General features: G+C 39.7%; 1 protein-coding gene and 3 non-coding genes across 4 annotated transcripts in view; 2 read left to right on the plus strand and 2 right to left on the minus strand.

Moving 5' to 3' along the window:
- PIG-Q (phosphatidylinositol glycan anchor biosynthesis class Q) overlaps positions 1-16,395 on the plus strand; it is a 66,084-nt gene that overhangs the window by 15,268 nt on the left and 34,421 nt on the right. The gene's annotated exons all lie outside the window — the stretch shown is intronic.
- On the plus strand, positions 1,013-1,086 carry TRNAN-GUU (transfer RNA asparagine (anticodon GUU)). The gene has a single exon. It is a non-coding gene; the product is annotated as a tRNA-Asn (tRNA).
- Positions 6,422-6,494, minus strand: TRNAV-CAC (transfer RNA valine (anticodon CAC)). Its single transcript has one exon. It is a non-coding gene; the product is annotated as a tRNA-Val (tRNA).
- TRNAV-CAC (transfer RNA valine (anticodon CAC)) lies at positions 13,520-13,592 on the minus strand. The gene has a single exon. It is a non-coding gene; the product is annotated as a tRNA-Val (tRNA).

Below are 16,395 nucleotides of genomic sequence, written 5' to 3' on the forward strand. Positions count from 1 at the left end.
GTTCATTTATTATGAACCCCATACCCATCATTATCTATTCTAGTTTAGCTAAACCTATTCACTAATAGCCAGATCTAGGGTAGACTAGCTAAACTTAGTCTAACCTTACCTAACGATCATACATGAAACTGAATACAGTACTTACATATAATGTATGACCGGAAAAGTTAGGAAAGTTGTTCAGAGACCTACCATTGTAGCTGGAAGTAATGTTTGCTTAGCTAACAGATCACTGGGTCTCTTTGGGACACTATAAGAGTCCCGGTATACACACGGGTTCGTTCTCGACTCGCAATGGAGAATTTAAAATGGGTTCGAATCCCGGGCGGAAGAGAAAAGGTTTGGCGTCTTTCCTTTCACCTCATGCTCCTGTCCACCTAGCAGTAAATAGGTACCCAGGAGTTAGTCAGATTTGGGGTTGCATCCTGGGCGGGGTGACTAATTCGACCTTGGGGATGGGGGGGGGGAAGGACCTCGGTATAAGCCTAACATGTACTGCATGTATAACCTGCATGGCTCCCTGTTCCCCACGACACAATGAATTAATATTCAAATTATTATTTCCCAACCCCATTAATGACCATACATAAAACCACATACACAGTAAGACCATATATAGAGTTAATTTTAGTTTAGCTTACTTATTATGCACCCCATACCCATGTGAGAGATGGCGGCCCTAAGGTGAAATCAGGTAACCCCAGAGAAATACGTTGACAGGGTTCCACAACCCTAAAATAACGACGACGAGACTATAAAAGTCGTTGAATATAGGTGAATATAGGTAAATGTCTAATTTCGTACACTTATGCACTAAACAACTATACTACAACTTTCTGCCCGAAACGCTGCGCGTGCTAGTGGCTTTACAAGACTGTAATTACCATATTTGTATCCTCACATTCCTTATGTACATTCTTGTATATGCACAAATAAATAAATAAATAAATAAATAAACACACTTGAAATATGACACTTATTAAATAATAAAATAGGGTCACTGAACTGATATGCCTCCGTGGCACAATTGGTTAGCGCGTTCGGCTGTTAACCGAAAGGTTGGTGGTTCGAGCCCACCCGGGGGCGTAGTTTTGATTATTACAAATTTTGAAAGGTTCATTTTAAACTTTATCAATACTAGTATATCAAATACATGACAGCAATTTTCAGACATTAACTGGAATTGTAATCCCGTAAATATTTACAGGAGAAAATTGGGGATTACACAAGGGCGACCTCGGGTGTGCGTTTTCAATTTAATTCGCCTATAATACACCGTGAGTGGTGGCAGTTACGGCATTGGCAGGTAGACTGTTCCAGAGGTCTATAGCCCTTTGGGGGGTAAAACTTTTTGTTAAGCCACCCTAAAGGTGACACGGGCATGAATAGCCCGTAAGAGGAGACTTTTCTAGCCATTACCAGTACCAATAGGTGATACTAGAGTTGTGTGGATGGATGGGGGGGGGGGGGTGATTGTGACTTGTTGGGCTTGATTAAGCTGTTGCCCTCCCCCCCCCGTGTATATGTTACATGCGACCTTTTATAGAAATGGTCTGGATTCATTAAATCCTCCAATTTGTTCAGTATTTTATAAGTTTCTATGGGATCCGCCATGCCACGTCTGGCTTGCAGTGTTCACTGTGGCCCTCAACAGTTCCTGGTATGGGAGCTAATTTAGTTCTGAGACGCTTTTTGTCGCTCTGCGTTGTATACTTTCTCCACAGCAGATATGTTCTGAAGCTGAGGCTTCTATTATGCTTGATACCGCAGTCCAAATGTGGGCGCACCAGAGGTGTTTACAGTTCAATAACTCGATTTTCCTTGAAGTCGAAGGTTCGTTTCACTATTCCTACGGTTTGGTTGACTTTCTTATTAGAGTTCCCAATTGTTGTGCAACTTTCAATGACTGGTCCCCGTGCATGCAGTGATACATGCAGTCCCAGTGGCGCAGTGGTAAAACACTAGCCCCGCACTTCGCGAGCAATTTAGTCTGAGTTCGTTACCCTGGCCAGGGAGGATTGACTAGGTCCCAATCCTTAACTGTACGCCTCTGTTCACCCAGCAGTGAAAGGGTACCTTGTTAAACGATTTGGCGGGTCGTATTCCGGGGTTATTAATTAATATTATTATTAATATACCTGTATTAGGTAGATCTACTACCTGTATTAGGTAGATCTACTACCTGTATTAGGTAGATCTACCTGTATTATTAATTAATACCTACCTGTATTATGATAAAGGACCTGCCCAAAACGCTATGCGTGCTAGTGGCTTTACACGAATGTAAAAACTGGTGGACCATCCAAGTAGTAGGCGTCCATCAGTCTCAGGAGACTATGGAGTTGCGCTCTGGTTGTCGGTCTGGAGTGGCCTCCCGAGGGCCCAAAGCCACGGTAGGTTAATATGGAGGAGAAGCTGTCACCCATGCAGCAGGTCCCCCCCCCCCCACAGCGCCGAAAGTCTCCAATGGAAAGGCAAGCGCCAATAAGATTGGTTCCAGCGTCGTCGCAGGAACTGTCAGAACGAGGTTGAAGGCAACAACCAACTGCCCCCCAGGGGCCCCCAGGGGGCTCCAGTGGCGGAGTTAACCTCCAAGTTGGTAAAAGAAGTCACAGGGACTCCAACCTCAGTCTTTTTTTTTTGGGGGGGGGGGAGGGGGGGAGGAAAATTAAGGAAGAAAGAAAAGGAGGAAACTTAGGAAATATGGGGGAACCATTGACAAGCTGCCGGCTTCCTGTTTCCGTTGTGGTCACTAGACACTAGGTTACTTTAGGCATTAGGACACTAGGAATTATCATCAGGAAAAGATCATCAAGGCAAATGGGGAACCTTCGACAAGCCGCCGGCCTCCTGTCCTCATCGAGGCCACTATTAGTGACTCTCAGGTAAACTCGGTTATTATTACACTACTTCGATATCATAGTAATTCCGCGTTACTACAAATTTGTTTTACTTATTTCTCAAGCCTCCGTGGCACAATTGGTTAGCGCGTTCGGCTGTTAACCGAAAGGTTGGTGGTTCGAGCCCACCCGGGGGTGCAGTTTTGATCGTAGAACTATGAGTGTTCTAAGAAAACCAACCGATCTTAAAAAAATTAAAGTCACCCAAAGCAACTATTTGGTAGAATGTACAAAAATAGACTGTTGCAGCCAACTATGTGTCAGGTATTTCACTACATAATACGTAAAAGAGCTCCTAAAAACACACACAATTAAATATTTCCTAGGAATACTGTGGTAACCCACTAGCTGGCATCTGCCACAGTAAGTTCAAGTTCAAGTATGTTTATTGAGACAAGAAAGAAATACATCTCAAAGGGATAGAGTAGCTTAGGCTATTTCTATCCCCCCCCCCCCTCCTTCCTTACAGTAAGCTATGGTAGAAGAATTACTTGACTTTAGTTTTTTTTTTTAGTTTAATTTATTTATTTTGCACCCCATACCCATCCTGTGGGCGATAGTAGGAAAGGTTACAGAGGCACATAATTGACAGTTCACCAATTCACCAGATGATTGACAGGACCAAAGAGGTAAAGCTCAACCCCTATAAACACAAATAGGTGAGTACATAATGGGCTCAGCTGGGACTGAACCCCACAATTTATTTAGCTAAGCAAGTTACAATCTTGATGAGCTAGTTACAAAATTCAATATAAGTCGTCACATCAACAATGGGTTCGAGATCGACCACAAGTACAGGTTCTAAATTAAGCAACTGACATATGTGGAGAGCTAGTGTCATAATTGATATGTTTGTCCTGCACACCGCCCCCCATCCAGTGGGCAGCGGTGGATAGGTTACAATCACTCAGTTACTACCTACAGTTAGCAAACTGGGGATATTTGGCTAAAATTTCTGGCAGCAGATCATTTTGAATGAAATATTTACACATCGCTGGAACATTGGTTATAGAATTGTCTCTGAATTCACGTATCTTTTCGCACTCCATCACATAGTGACGGAGGGTGTGCGAATAATTTTGTTGGCACAGTTCACATTTGGTCAGGTCTACATCAGCAGATAATGAGAATTCCCAGAGATACTTGTAACCGAGTCTAAGCCGAGCAGTAGTAACATCTAGAAGTCTGCTGATTTTATTGGATGATCCATAGATGTGTGGCTCCTCTTGCATGATAGTATGATGATAGATGGAATTACTGGTGTCGATTTTACTTTGCTTCAGATCTACAAGATTTTGTTAAAGTTCTCGGTGTACTGCTGCTCTCAGACTGCTTATTGACAATCCAAGGTTACACTCAATTTCTCCTTTAAAGGCAGATTCTTTGGCTAACTTATCAACTCTGTCATGCATTCGGAGGCCAACATGAGATGGAGTCCACATGAAATGGACTCTGTTACCATCCTTAATAATTTTGTTGTATTTGTGCCTAGCTTCGGACACGAGCATGTTACAGTTGTGTCTTAGAGTTGAGAGCATTTAAGGATGATAAGGAGTCACTTACAATTAATGTATCAAGTTTGGAGACTTGTACACATTTCAGTGCAAGGATCAAGAGAAATAGTTCGGTCTGAAGGGTTAGAGGCCCAGTTGTTTATTCGGACTCCCCACTCAAAATATAAGCCATCGCCCATTGTCAGGACAACTGCACTTCCAGCTGCACCCGTGGTGCGGTGTAGGGAACCATCAGTGTATATGATTTGAGAGAGAGAATGCTCTGTGGACAGAGCATCAATATGGCTTAAGGCGTTGAGCTTTGCCTCAAGACGAAGCTTGGGCTGATCTCTTATTTGTTTCTTGGGTGGAAAGGGAGGGATTAAAACTGGAAAGGGTGTAACCTCCCACGGTGCAGGAAAGTGCCGTTGTTGTCTCTCTTGGTAAAAATTATAAATCTGATTCATTCTGAGTTGAGTTCCAGTTTTGGTTATCCATTTGGAACAATGTTGACCTTCAATAAAGGAATTCCGGAGGGCTTCTGTGCAAGGATTATAATGAGTTAGCCTAAGCATTTTTATACCAATTTGACCGTTAGTTTCAACAACACGATCAACAACGCTCGGAATATTAAGTTCCTTTCTCGTGTTAAGTATCTTTGAGGTACGAGGGCACCCAAGGATTATCCTCAAGGCTTCGCTCTGCAATTTGTCAAGCCCTCCAAGCTACCACCTCCCACTGATGGCAGTCACTACCACTGCACCATCACCCTCTAGGTGCCACAAGTCTGGAGGCGGGCTATTCATAGAACCTGGTTGTACCACCAGCTGGGGCTCTTAGACTTCATTAAGTTATCCCAGATTGAATAACTTTTATCCTGTCATTGCCATGTGGGTTAACGAGTGCGTCTGGTATTCCCCAGGACACTGGTTCATATCCCTCACACTGCCTCAATTGATTTTGTCACTGACATTTCATGCCACTGTGATTCCTCTGTGTACTGTATTTCATGTCGGTGTTTAACAAATACAGCAAATACGACTTAAATTTACAGAAGGTGGAAGTTTACAGGCACAAATGGACTTTTTTTTTTTTTTTTAGTTCACTGTGTATTCACTGTGTCAGTTAAAATAATTGGGCTGGCATTCGGGAAAATGAAAGGTGTCATCAATAATTAGAATTGGCTTCAGATGTTGCCTGGCATTTAATAGGTCATTGATGTAAATGAGAAAGAGTGGGGGTCAAGTTTACTACCTTGCGGAACGCCATTGCTGATGAACAGTGTGTACTCACCTATTTGTACTCACCTATTTGTGCTTGCAGGATCGAGCATTGACTCTTGGATCCCGCCTTTCCAGCTATCGGTTGTTTACAGCAATGACTCCTGTCCCATTTCCCTATCATACCTAGTTTTAAAAGTAAGAATAGTATTTGCTTCCACAACCTGTTCCCCAAGTGCATTCCATTTTTCCACTACTCTCACGCTAAAAGAAAACTTCCTAACATCTCTGTGACTCATCTGAGTTTCCAGTTTCCACCCATGTTCCCTCGTTCTGTTATTATCGAAAGGTGACTGAGGTAAGATCGAAAGGTGACTGAGATAAGATCGAAAGTACTGGGAATGGAGTTACCTCAGCTTCCATAGTTGGGCAGTTTTTTAACCACAATTCACAGTTATTGTGGTTAACGGTTAAAAAAACAAAGACCTTGCGCAAGACATTAAATATATACTGATGGGGTACTCATTTTTGTCGAGTTTTTAAGGGAATTAAGTCAAGCCTATTAATGCATCATTAGTTCTTTTTGGTGGTCAGAAACTTTATTGGCAAGAGCTAAGTATTTCATGTTTATTGTTCAATACTCTGCAATCTCTTATATAGAATAACGTAGGAGAATATTGCCGTATGTACCCAAGCCTGTTAATAATACAAAAGCTAGGTGAAGTAAAGCTTTTCATGAGCTACATGGAAAAGTATACGAACTTTTTAAATATGAAAAGTGGAAAAATCCTCATGTTGTAAAACACTTTGTTTCCGCCCGGGATCGAACCGGGGACCTTGCGCGTGTGAGGCGCACGTGATAACCACTACACTACGGAAACTTATTGTGTATTGAACCTTTGCTAAATGGACAAAGTCCAGTTAAGAACTGAAAGGCATCACATACAAGGCAAAATAGTTGATAGCTACAGCCTGAGTTTATTATTATTTGAGATATATATATATATATATATATATACAGAAATTTATATATACATATTTATATATACAGAAAGGTACATTAGGTTTATGAGAATACATAACAACGATATTTTTACATTCTTGTTACTGTATTTATATTTATTTATATATACAAGAAGGTACATTGGGTTTATAGGGGGTATAATTCAATTTCTTTCTTTATTATGCACCCCATACCCATCCCGTGGGCGGTGGTGTAAAGGATTACAGAGGCACATAATCGGTTCAGGAACTGAACCCTCTAGTTCGTTTAGCTAAGCAAATAACAATTTTTGACGCTAGTTACAAAATTATTAATGTTATATATACATGTACACATTCTCATTCATACATGTACATATATATATATATGTATATATATATGTATATATGTATATATATATATGTATATATATATATATATATATATATATATATATATATATATATATATATATATATTTTTAATCACCCACAAAAGTACACACATCAATAATCTTTTGTGTCACAAGTGATTCAACAAGAGGCTCACAACAGTCACTATAAAAGGCACTTTACATCTATGGTGAGTCACACAGTTAATTACAATACAACAATTTTATTTAGGTAAGGTACATACATACAATAAATATTTACAAGGATTGTTTAACTTATAGGTAGAGCTAGTACATACAATGCCTAAAGCCACTATTACGCAAAGCGTTTCGGGCATGATAAACTTAAATGACAAGCTTAATACTAATTGAACATAATGAGTAGAATGAAAACAAGAAATGAAAACATAGATGAAAAAGCAGCACAAATACAATTATGTCGACAAACAGCGCTCTTTAAAGAAAAAAACAGACATTGGTTGACAAAAGAAGGGTAAGGTAGGTTACAGGGAATTTATTAGGTATAGCTTCGCTTTTAACTTAAACTGGTTGAGAGAGGTACAGTCTTTAACATGGTTGGGAAGGTCATTCCACATTCTGGGCCCCTTGATTTGTAGAGCATTTCTAGTTTGATTAAGTCGTACTCTAGGAATATCAAAACTGTATTTATTTCTGGTGTGATGCTCATGGGTTCTGATACAACCTTCTATGAAGCTTTTGAGATCAGGATTGGCATTATAGTTTAGCGTTTTATATATGTATAATACACATGAGAGAATGTGCAGTGACTTAATGTCTAACATATTCAGAGATTTAAGTAGGGGTACCGAGTGATGTCTGGGGCCAGAATTGGATATTGTCCTAATAGCAGCTTTGTGTTGAGTAATTAGAGGACGTAAGTGATTTTGGGTAGTAGAGCCCCAAGCACAAATACCATAGTTGAGATATGGATAGATAAGGGAGTAATAGAGAGTCACCAGGGCAGGGCGAGGTACATAATATCTGATCTTAGAAAGAATGCCCACAGTTTTTGAAACTTTTTTTGATATGTTTAGAATGTGTCCCTGGAAATTAAGCTTGTGGTCAATGAGAATGCCAAGGAATTTGCCATCTAATTTGTTACAAATTTGGGTATTGTTTATTTTGAGATTTATTTGATTAGAGGATTTATTGCCAAACAGAATATAAAAGGTTTTGTCAATGTTAAGGGTGAGTTTGTTGGCAGTTAGCCACAGATGGACTTTATTTAGCTCAGTATTTACTGTGGCATTTAGAGCAAGGGGATCAGGACTGGAGTAAATGAAGGTTGTGTCGTCAGCAAATAGAATTGGTTTGAGGTGTTGGGAGGCATTTGGAAGGTCATTAATGTAGATGAGAAAGAGGAGAGGGCCAAGTATGCTGCCCTGGGGAACACCAATGTTGATGGGTAGGGTGGGAGAAATTGTATTATTCACAGAAACATATTGGAGCCTGTCAGTAAGGTAGGATTTGAGGTATTGTAGGGAGTGTCCTCTGACTCCATAATGATGTAATTTAAGAAGAAGGTTTTGGTGGTTGACAGTGTCAAAAGCTTTACGCAGGTCCACAAACAACCCAACAGGGAACTCATTTTTATCAAGAGCTGTATGAATCGAGTTAAGCATACTAATAAGTGCATCGTTAGTGCTTTTTTTGGGTCTGAAGCCATATTGGCAAGGGCTAAGTATATTGAGTTTGGCTAGATATGAGTAAAGCTGCTTATAGATTAGTTTTTCAAAAATTTTTGACAAGTTTGGCAGGATAGATATAGGTCTGTAGTTGTTAACATCTGTGAGATTACCACATTTGTGGACAGGCGTTACTCTCGCTTTTTTTAGAATATCTGGGAAGGTTTGGAGTTCAAGTGACTTGTTGAAGAGCAAAGCAATAGCAGGGGCTAAAGATCTGGAGGCTTTTTTGTAAATTAAAGTTGGTATCTCCTCAAGGGCACCAGACTTGGTTTTAAGGGAAAGGATTATCTCATTGACGTCAGTGGAATTAATAGGCTTTAGGTACAGAGACTGTGGATAGTTACCTGAAAGATAGTCATTAATGTCTGTACTGGAAGATGGAATATCATTTGCAAGGGATGAACCAATGGAAGAGAAGAACCTATTGAACTCAGTAGCAGAATCAGAGGCTGAAAGCTGACCATCGTTATTAGTCAGGAGAGTCGGTTTGTTATTTAAAGACTTCTTTGATCCCAATATTTGAGAAATTGTTCTCCAAGTTTGTTTAATGTTGCTCTTTATTTGGGTAAATTTATCTTCGTAGTATTTAGTTTTGGCTCGTCTAATTATCTTAGACAGCAATAATGAGTAATTCTTTGAGAATTCTTTGGAGACAATTCCTAACCTATACTTGTTCTCAAGGTCATGTTTTTTATTAATAGATTTAAGTATTCCCTTTGTAAGCCAGGGATTGTTAAGCCTTTTGGTTGTGACTTGTTTTGTAAGCATAGGACAGTGGGTATTATAAAGGCTAAGAGTTTTTTGAAGAAAAGATTGTACTGCAAGGTTGATGTCCACTATGTTACCTAACTCGGACTCCCAGTTGACATTATCAGCAGCAGTTATAAAATTGTCTATAGCAGTTTCATTGTGTAGTCTAAAACGTATCACTCTTGACTCAAGAGGTGGTTTGCTAATGTTAGTTAAGAGAAATGTGGGGTAATGATCTGTAGTGCTATCGGTGATTATACCTGAAGTAAGCGGAGAGGTTATGTTTGTCCAGATGTGATCTAGCGTCGTGGCAGTGCTATCAGTGATTCTAGTAGGTCTAGTGATTAAGGGTATGAGGAAGCAGGAATTCATACAGTTGAGGAAGCTAACAGCAGTGGGGTGTTCAGGCTCGCAGAGGTCAATATTAAAGTCCCCTGCGATAATTAGGTGGTTTTTGTTCAGTCTGTTATCAAGTATTAGATTTCTAAGGTTTGAGTTGAATTCGGACACATCAGTGTTAGGAATTCTATAAACTGCACCCACAGTCAGGACAGACTCGGCACCCTTGACTCTGAAGCTGGCGAAGATATACTCCCCATAGCAGTCTCTGGTTCTAATTTCTTTTAAGCATGTTAGTTCTTGGTGGTAGTAAAGAGCAGTGCCACCACCTCTCTGAATTTGACGACAGTTGAGAATTGCTGAGTAGTTAGGCATGTTAAAGAGCTGAGTAGTATCCTCTTTCAACCATGTTTCAGTAAGTATAATAAAAGAGAATTTGTTGTCAATAGCTTCAATCAAGGCACTAACATCATCGAAGTGTTTACCTAGGGATCTAACGTTCAAATTGATTACAGAGATATTGTGATTATGAGTTAATACATTGTTTACATCATGTGCTGCAAAATATCTGCAATTTAGATCATTAAAGTGATAATTGTCATAGATAGTGGATAAGAGGTTAAGTTCAGGGTCTATACTTGTCTGCATAAAAAAAACTGATTGCAGGAAAAACAAGGGAAGAAAGGCAAATAACAAGGTAGAAATAAGCTATAAAATAGGGAAAAAGATGTACACAATACAGAACAATTACTAGTCTTGCTGCACACCCACCCAACTGGGCGGCAGCTTTACAGTCATGTGCATGCATTACTTACAGTAAGGAAATTTTGGATACTTCGCTAAGATTTCGGGCAGCACATCATTATGAATGAAGTACTTACACATTTCTTGGACACTATTGATGGTGTTATCTCTAAATTCCGCAATTTTTTCACATTCCATTATATAATGACGCAAAGTATGCGAATAGTTCTGCTGACAGAGTTTACATTTAGTCAAATCTACATCGGCAGATGTTACAAATTCCCAGAGGTACTTGTAGCGGAGCCTAAGCCTAGCAGTGGTAACATCTAGAAGTCTGCTAACATTATTGGATGACCCATAGACGTGCGGTTCTTTCTGCATAATAGAATGATGATAAATGGAGTAACTGGTGTGAATTTCACTTTGCCTCAAGTCTCAGAAATTTAGTTGATGTTCCTGGGATATTGCTGCCCTCAGGCTGCTCAAAGGCAGTCCAAGTTGGTAATCAATTCCCTCTTTACGAGCAAAAGTCTTGGCCAACTCATCAGTTGGCCAACTCATGCATTCAGAGACCAATATGGGAAGGAATCCACAGGAGACAGACTCTGACTCCATCATTGATTATTTCACTATATCTGTGTCTAGCTTCAGAGATGAGCACGTCACAGTTATGCCTTAGGGAGCTGAGGGCAGTCAAGGATGACAAGGAGTCACTTACAATTAGCGTGTCAACTTTGGATTCATATACGCGCTCGGGTGCAAGGATTATGGCAACTTATATATAGGAAAAGAACACGATCTAGGGCTGTCAATCACCCTAAATTGGATACCAAGTCATATTGGCATAGATGGTAATAAAAAGGCAAACTCACTAGCAAAAACTGCCACTGCTCTACCTGTTGTACAGATTAAAATACCTCCAAGTTTTTCACAGATTAAGGAACAAATCAAGAAGAAAATACTCCCAACTATCAGAAGTCGCCACAGAGCCAAAGTAGCGGAAGGAAGATCCACTGCGATATGGTACGAACAAGCCACTGGTTACTCCTCTTTCAAGTCCGGCATAAAGATATCCAGAGACATTGCAGTAGCCATACACAGACTCAGACTTGGCTACAAGTGGTGCTGGGAGGTAATGAACCAATAGTTAATGAGTGCCATATCTGTGGAACAGAAGCAGAGGCGCCACTATTGCACTACTTACTGGAATGTGATGCAACTGAAGCCCTGCGCATCAAACTCAACTTTAATCCAACGACAGCAGCTGCATTAGATGCAAATTCCACAGCGACTACAATGATTAGAAAATCAGTTGAAGAATGGGACACCCTAGTGAACATTCTGTATCTACATCCGCCATCAAGATAATGTTATTAAAACACGACTAGAACCAATCCACTAAACAGAAGCGAAAAAGAAACAGGGAAAAAGGAGAAAACCCCACCTCCATTTAAAACTTTGACCCAAATATCAGAGTAACAAGGTTATCGCGAATAACCAAACTCAATTATGGGCTCACCATAGCCCGTGCTACATGGACATTTTGTTCTGCGTAGCTAAATCTAAAACAACAACAACGGGTTCAAGTACAGAGCCCTGTGGGACTCCGCTGGTGACATCTCGCCACTTTGATTCCCCCCCCCCCCCTCCCCTCACAGTTACTCGCTGTTTCCTGTTGCTTAGCTACTCCCTAATCCACTGGCGCACCTTACTTTTTACTCCTGCCTGTTGCTCCAACTTTTGTAACAGCCTTTTATGGGGGTACTGTGTCAAAGGCTTTCCTGACAGTCCAAACAAATGCAGTCGGCCCACCCTTCTCTTTCTTGCCTATTTTTTGTTGCTTGGTCTATTAACCTGTGAGGCACGATTTGCCATCTCTGAACCCATGTTGGTGGTGTTACAGAGCTATTTCCCTCCAGATGCTCTACGAACCTTTTTCTCAGGCCTCAGGCTGTGTGGGTTGGGGGTCTGAGTAGATGAAGGTGGTACTGTGAGTAGATGAAGGTAGTATCGTCTGAGTAGATGGTGGTATCGTCTGAGTAGATGAAAGTGGTACTGAGTAGATGAAGGTGGTACTGTCTGAGTAGATGAAGGTGGTACTGTCTGAGTAGATGCAGGTGGTACTGAGTAGATGAAGGTGGTACTGTCTGAGTAGATGAAGGTGGTACTGAGTAGATTAAGGTGGTACTGAGTAGATGAAGGTGGTACTGTCTGAGTAGATGAAGGTGTTATCGTCAGCAAATAGTATAGCTATAGAATATAATAATAGTATATAGAATAATATAAAAGTATAAAATCCAGAATGCAAAGTTGGGTGAGGCCCCAAGCGTGTGGCCTTGAACAGACAGCTATAGACATTCTAACTTACAGGTATATAGATGAGGGCCATAATAAGACTGAATAAACTGTTCTCGGTATATAAATATTGTCATGCGGCCTCATAATTGGTGCCACGATGATGTTAGTTCACTAAACTAGCCATAGACTAAGTGTCTATGGCTAGTGTATGTGTTCAACTCTGCAGCTAGGTGTAACTTGCTTAGCTAAACGTATTTCAAGATTCAGTTTCCGAACCTTTTGTGCTTGTGTTAACTTTTTCCATCAGTCTGATCACGTGATGGGTATGGGGGCTCTTTAGTGCTAAACTGTATTCTGTAATTAACTCGTTAGTTTACCATGAATTTGAAAACCAATTCAGGACTTGGACCTAACCTCTGGTTAGGTTTCGGTTGTTGGAAATAAAAGCACTGTAGCAGAGCGTAGTTTCGATCTACGGACCTCTGGGTTATGGGCCCAGCACGCTTCCACTGCGCCACTCTGCTATGCTGTCAGAATATTTGGACCGTTTCTATAAATATATTAAATTGCTATTACGACGCTAATTTTCATTATTTACTAAATATTATTTATTATACTTTCATTTTAATTCTAGTTCTTAAAGTTTATTTACAAAAAGTCTATGAAAACAAATAAGTTGAAAAATAGATTTGATGTTTCCGCCCGGGATCGAACCGGGGACCTTGCGCGTGTGAGGCGCACGTGATAACCACTACACTACGGAAACTTAATATTATCGAAACTTTTATTGTATGAATCCAATCAGGTTAAGTATTATTAAAGGTACAAGACAAACACTAGTCACCCCAGCTAAGGTACTGACAACCCAACATACCAGACATGCAAACAACGGACCCACACATTAAACTTGTGAAACTGGTGTAAGGAATCGTTCAGGACCCTGTATATCACTTACGTCAGACCAATCCTGGAGTATACAGCTCCAGCCTGGAGTCCATACCTTGTTAAACACAAGACAAAGTTAGAGAAGATTTAGCGGTATGCCGCCAGACTCGTTCCGGAACTGAGAGGTGTGAGCTAAGAGGAAAGGCTAAGGGAGCTGAACCCCAGCAGAGAGCCCTGGAAAACAGAACTGTAGCCTCTGTTTAACGCAACAGTAAAATGTGTACTTGGATGAAAAAACGATTCTTCGCGGGTGGGGATCGTATCCCAGGGACCATATAGGATTAAGGACCTGCCCGAAACGCTACGCGTACTAGTGGCTGTACAAGAATGTAACAACTCTTGTATATATCTCAAAAAAAAAGAAGAACGTGGGGGTACATGATAACCACCTACAAAATTCTCGGGGGAATTGACAGGGTGGACAAAGACACACACTTTAGCACAAGTGGAACGAGAACAAGGGGACACAGGTGGAAACTTAGTACCCAAATGAGCCAAAGAGGCATTAGAAAGATTTTTTTCAGTGTCAGAGTAATTAACAGATGGAATGCATTAGGCAGTGATGTGGTGGAGGCTGACTCCATACACAGTTTCAAATGTAGATATGATAGAGCCCAATAGGCTCAGGAATCTGTACACCTGTTGATTGACGGTTGAAAGGCGGGACCAAAGAGCCAAAGCTCAACCCCTGCAAGCACAACTAGGTGAGTATAACTAGGTGAGTACAACTTGGTGAGTATAACTAGGTGAGTACAAGTTGGTGAGTATAACTAGGTGAGTACAAGTTGGTGAGTATAACTAGGTGAGTACAAGTTGGTGAGTATAACTAGGTGAGTACAAGTTGGTGAGTATAACTAGGTGAGTACAAGTTGGTGAGTATAACTAGGTGAGTACATACGCAAACCCTTGGTGGACAGACCATCGAACTTTCAAACCACCTTTCTCTCTCTCTCTCTCTCTCTCTCTCTCTCTCTCTCTCTCTCTCTCTCTCTCTCTCTCTCTCTCTCTCTCTCTACACCCACATCCTCTTCCAAAACTTCACCTCCCTATCCCCTCATCCTTTCCAAACCCTTTCTCCCCTAACTCCAACATTATGTTTGTAAATCAACTATGTATTCTGCCCGAAACGCTGCGCGTACTAGTGGCTTTACAAGAATGTTATTACTATGCTATGTATCCTCACAATCCCAATGTACCTTCTTGTATATATATATAAATAAATAAATAAATAAATAAATGTATGTATTTTCCTGAATAAAATTTACTTTACTAATTCCATGAATGACTAGTTCTTAATCTACATTGTGTAATATTTCATATAGAATTTTTGAATTTTGAATTTAGAATAGGTTAGCAGCACATTAATGCTGTGTACGTATACCTAATTTTGCTAATAATAAAAAAATAAGACATCAAAGTTAAAAAGTTAATATTTGTTTCTGAAACAATATATGATTAAAACACATCACTGAGTTATTTAAAATATTAAACAAATCTAGCTCGAGTTAGAAATTAGCCTAGTATTTTTTTTATCTTGATATTTATATATACAAGAATATACATTAGGTTTATGAGAGTACACAACATTGATGTTTTTTGCATTATGTATTATTATATATTATTGTAATACATATATATATATATATATATTATAGATGTATTGATATATATTATTGTAAAACTAACACTCATAGCGTTTCGGGTAGGTTCTTAATCTAACAATTATTAATAGATACATTGTAGCAAAATTTGAAGAATATTAATAGCTACCTATAATATAAGGTAACTATGTTACCTTAGGTAACTGTGACAAACCGTAGGTAACTTACCTTAGGTAACTATTATACAAGTTGATGGGAGTGATTACAGTGGTGAAGATGCATGTCTGAGGCACTAATATTGGGACACACAATCATATGTGTGAGATATTTGCTTCTCGTAAGATATTTTCCTTATAAAGTGTATTATGTATGCAGGTGATGAGTCACAATAACGTGGCTGAAGTATGTTGACCAGACCACACACTAGAAATTGAAGGGACGACGACGTTTCGGTCCGTCCTGGACCATTCTCAATCGACTTGAGAATGATCCAGGACGGACCGAAACGTCGTCGTCCCTTCAATTTCTAGTGTATTATGTATGATATTATCAGTCACTCACATTACGGGCTCACCATAGCCCGTGCTGATTGGAACTTTGCTCCAGGTGGCGAATCTTTAACAACAACAACGTCACTCACACCAGTAATGGATGTTTTCCCACAATGATTATTTGTATTTAAATGATGACTAGTCATTTATAATGGTATATGATGATTTATGATATGACGTGATCTTTAATATACGATGACTAATGACTTATTAGTCATCATATATCAGGAATTATGACTTATTAGTCATCATATATGATGACTAATGACTTATATTTCGTGGTATATGATGACTAATGACAATGATATATGGTGACTATTCAATTATAATTCATGATATATGATGGTCAATGACTTATAATTCATGATATATGATTAATGACAATGATATATGATGACTATTGTCTTATAATTCATGATATATGATTAATGACATAATTCTGGATATATGATGACTAATGACTAAGAATGAT

This window comes from Procambarus clarkii, chromosome 87 (genome assembly GCF_040958095.1).
Source record: "Procambarus clarkii isolate CNS0578487 chromosome 87, FALCON_Pclarkii_2.0, whole genome shotgun sequence".
In the NCBI taxonomy this organism is placed as follows: Eukaryota; Metazoa; Arthropoda; class Malacostraca; order Decapoda; family Cambaridae; genus Procambarus; species Procambarus clarkii.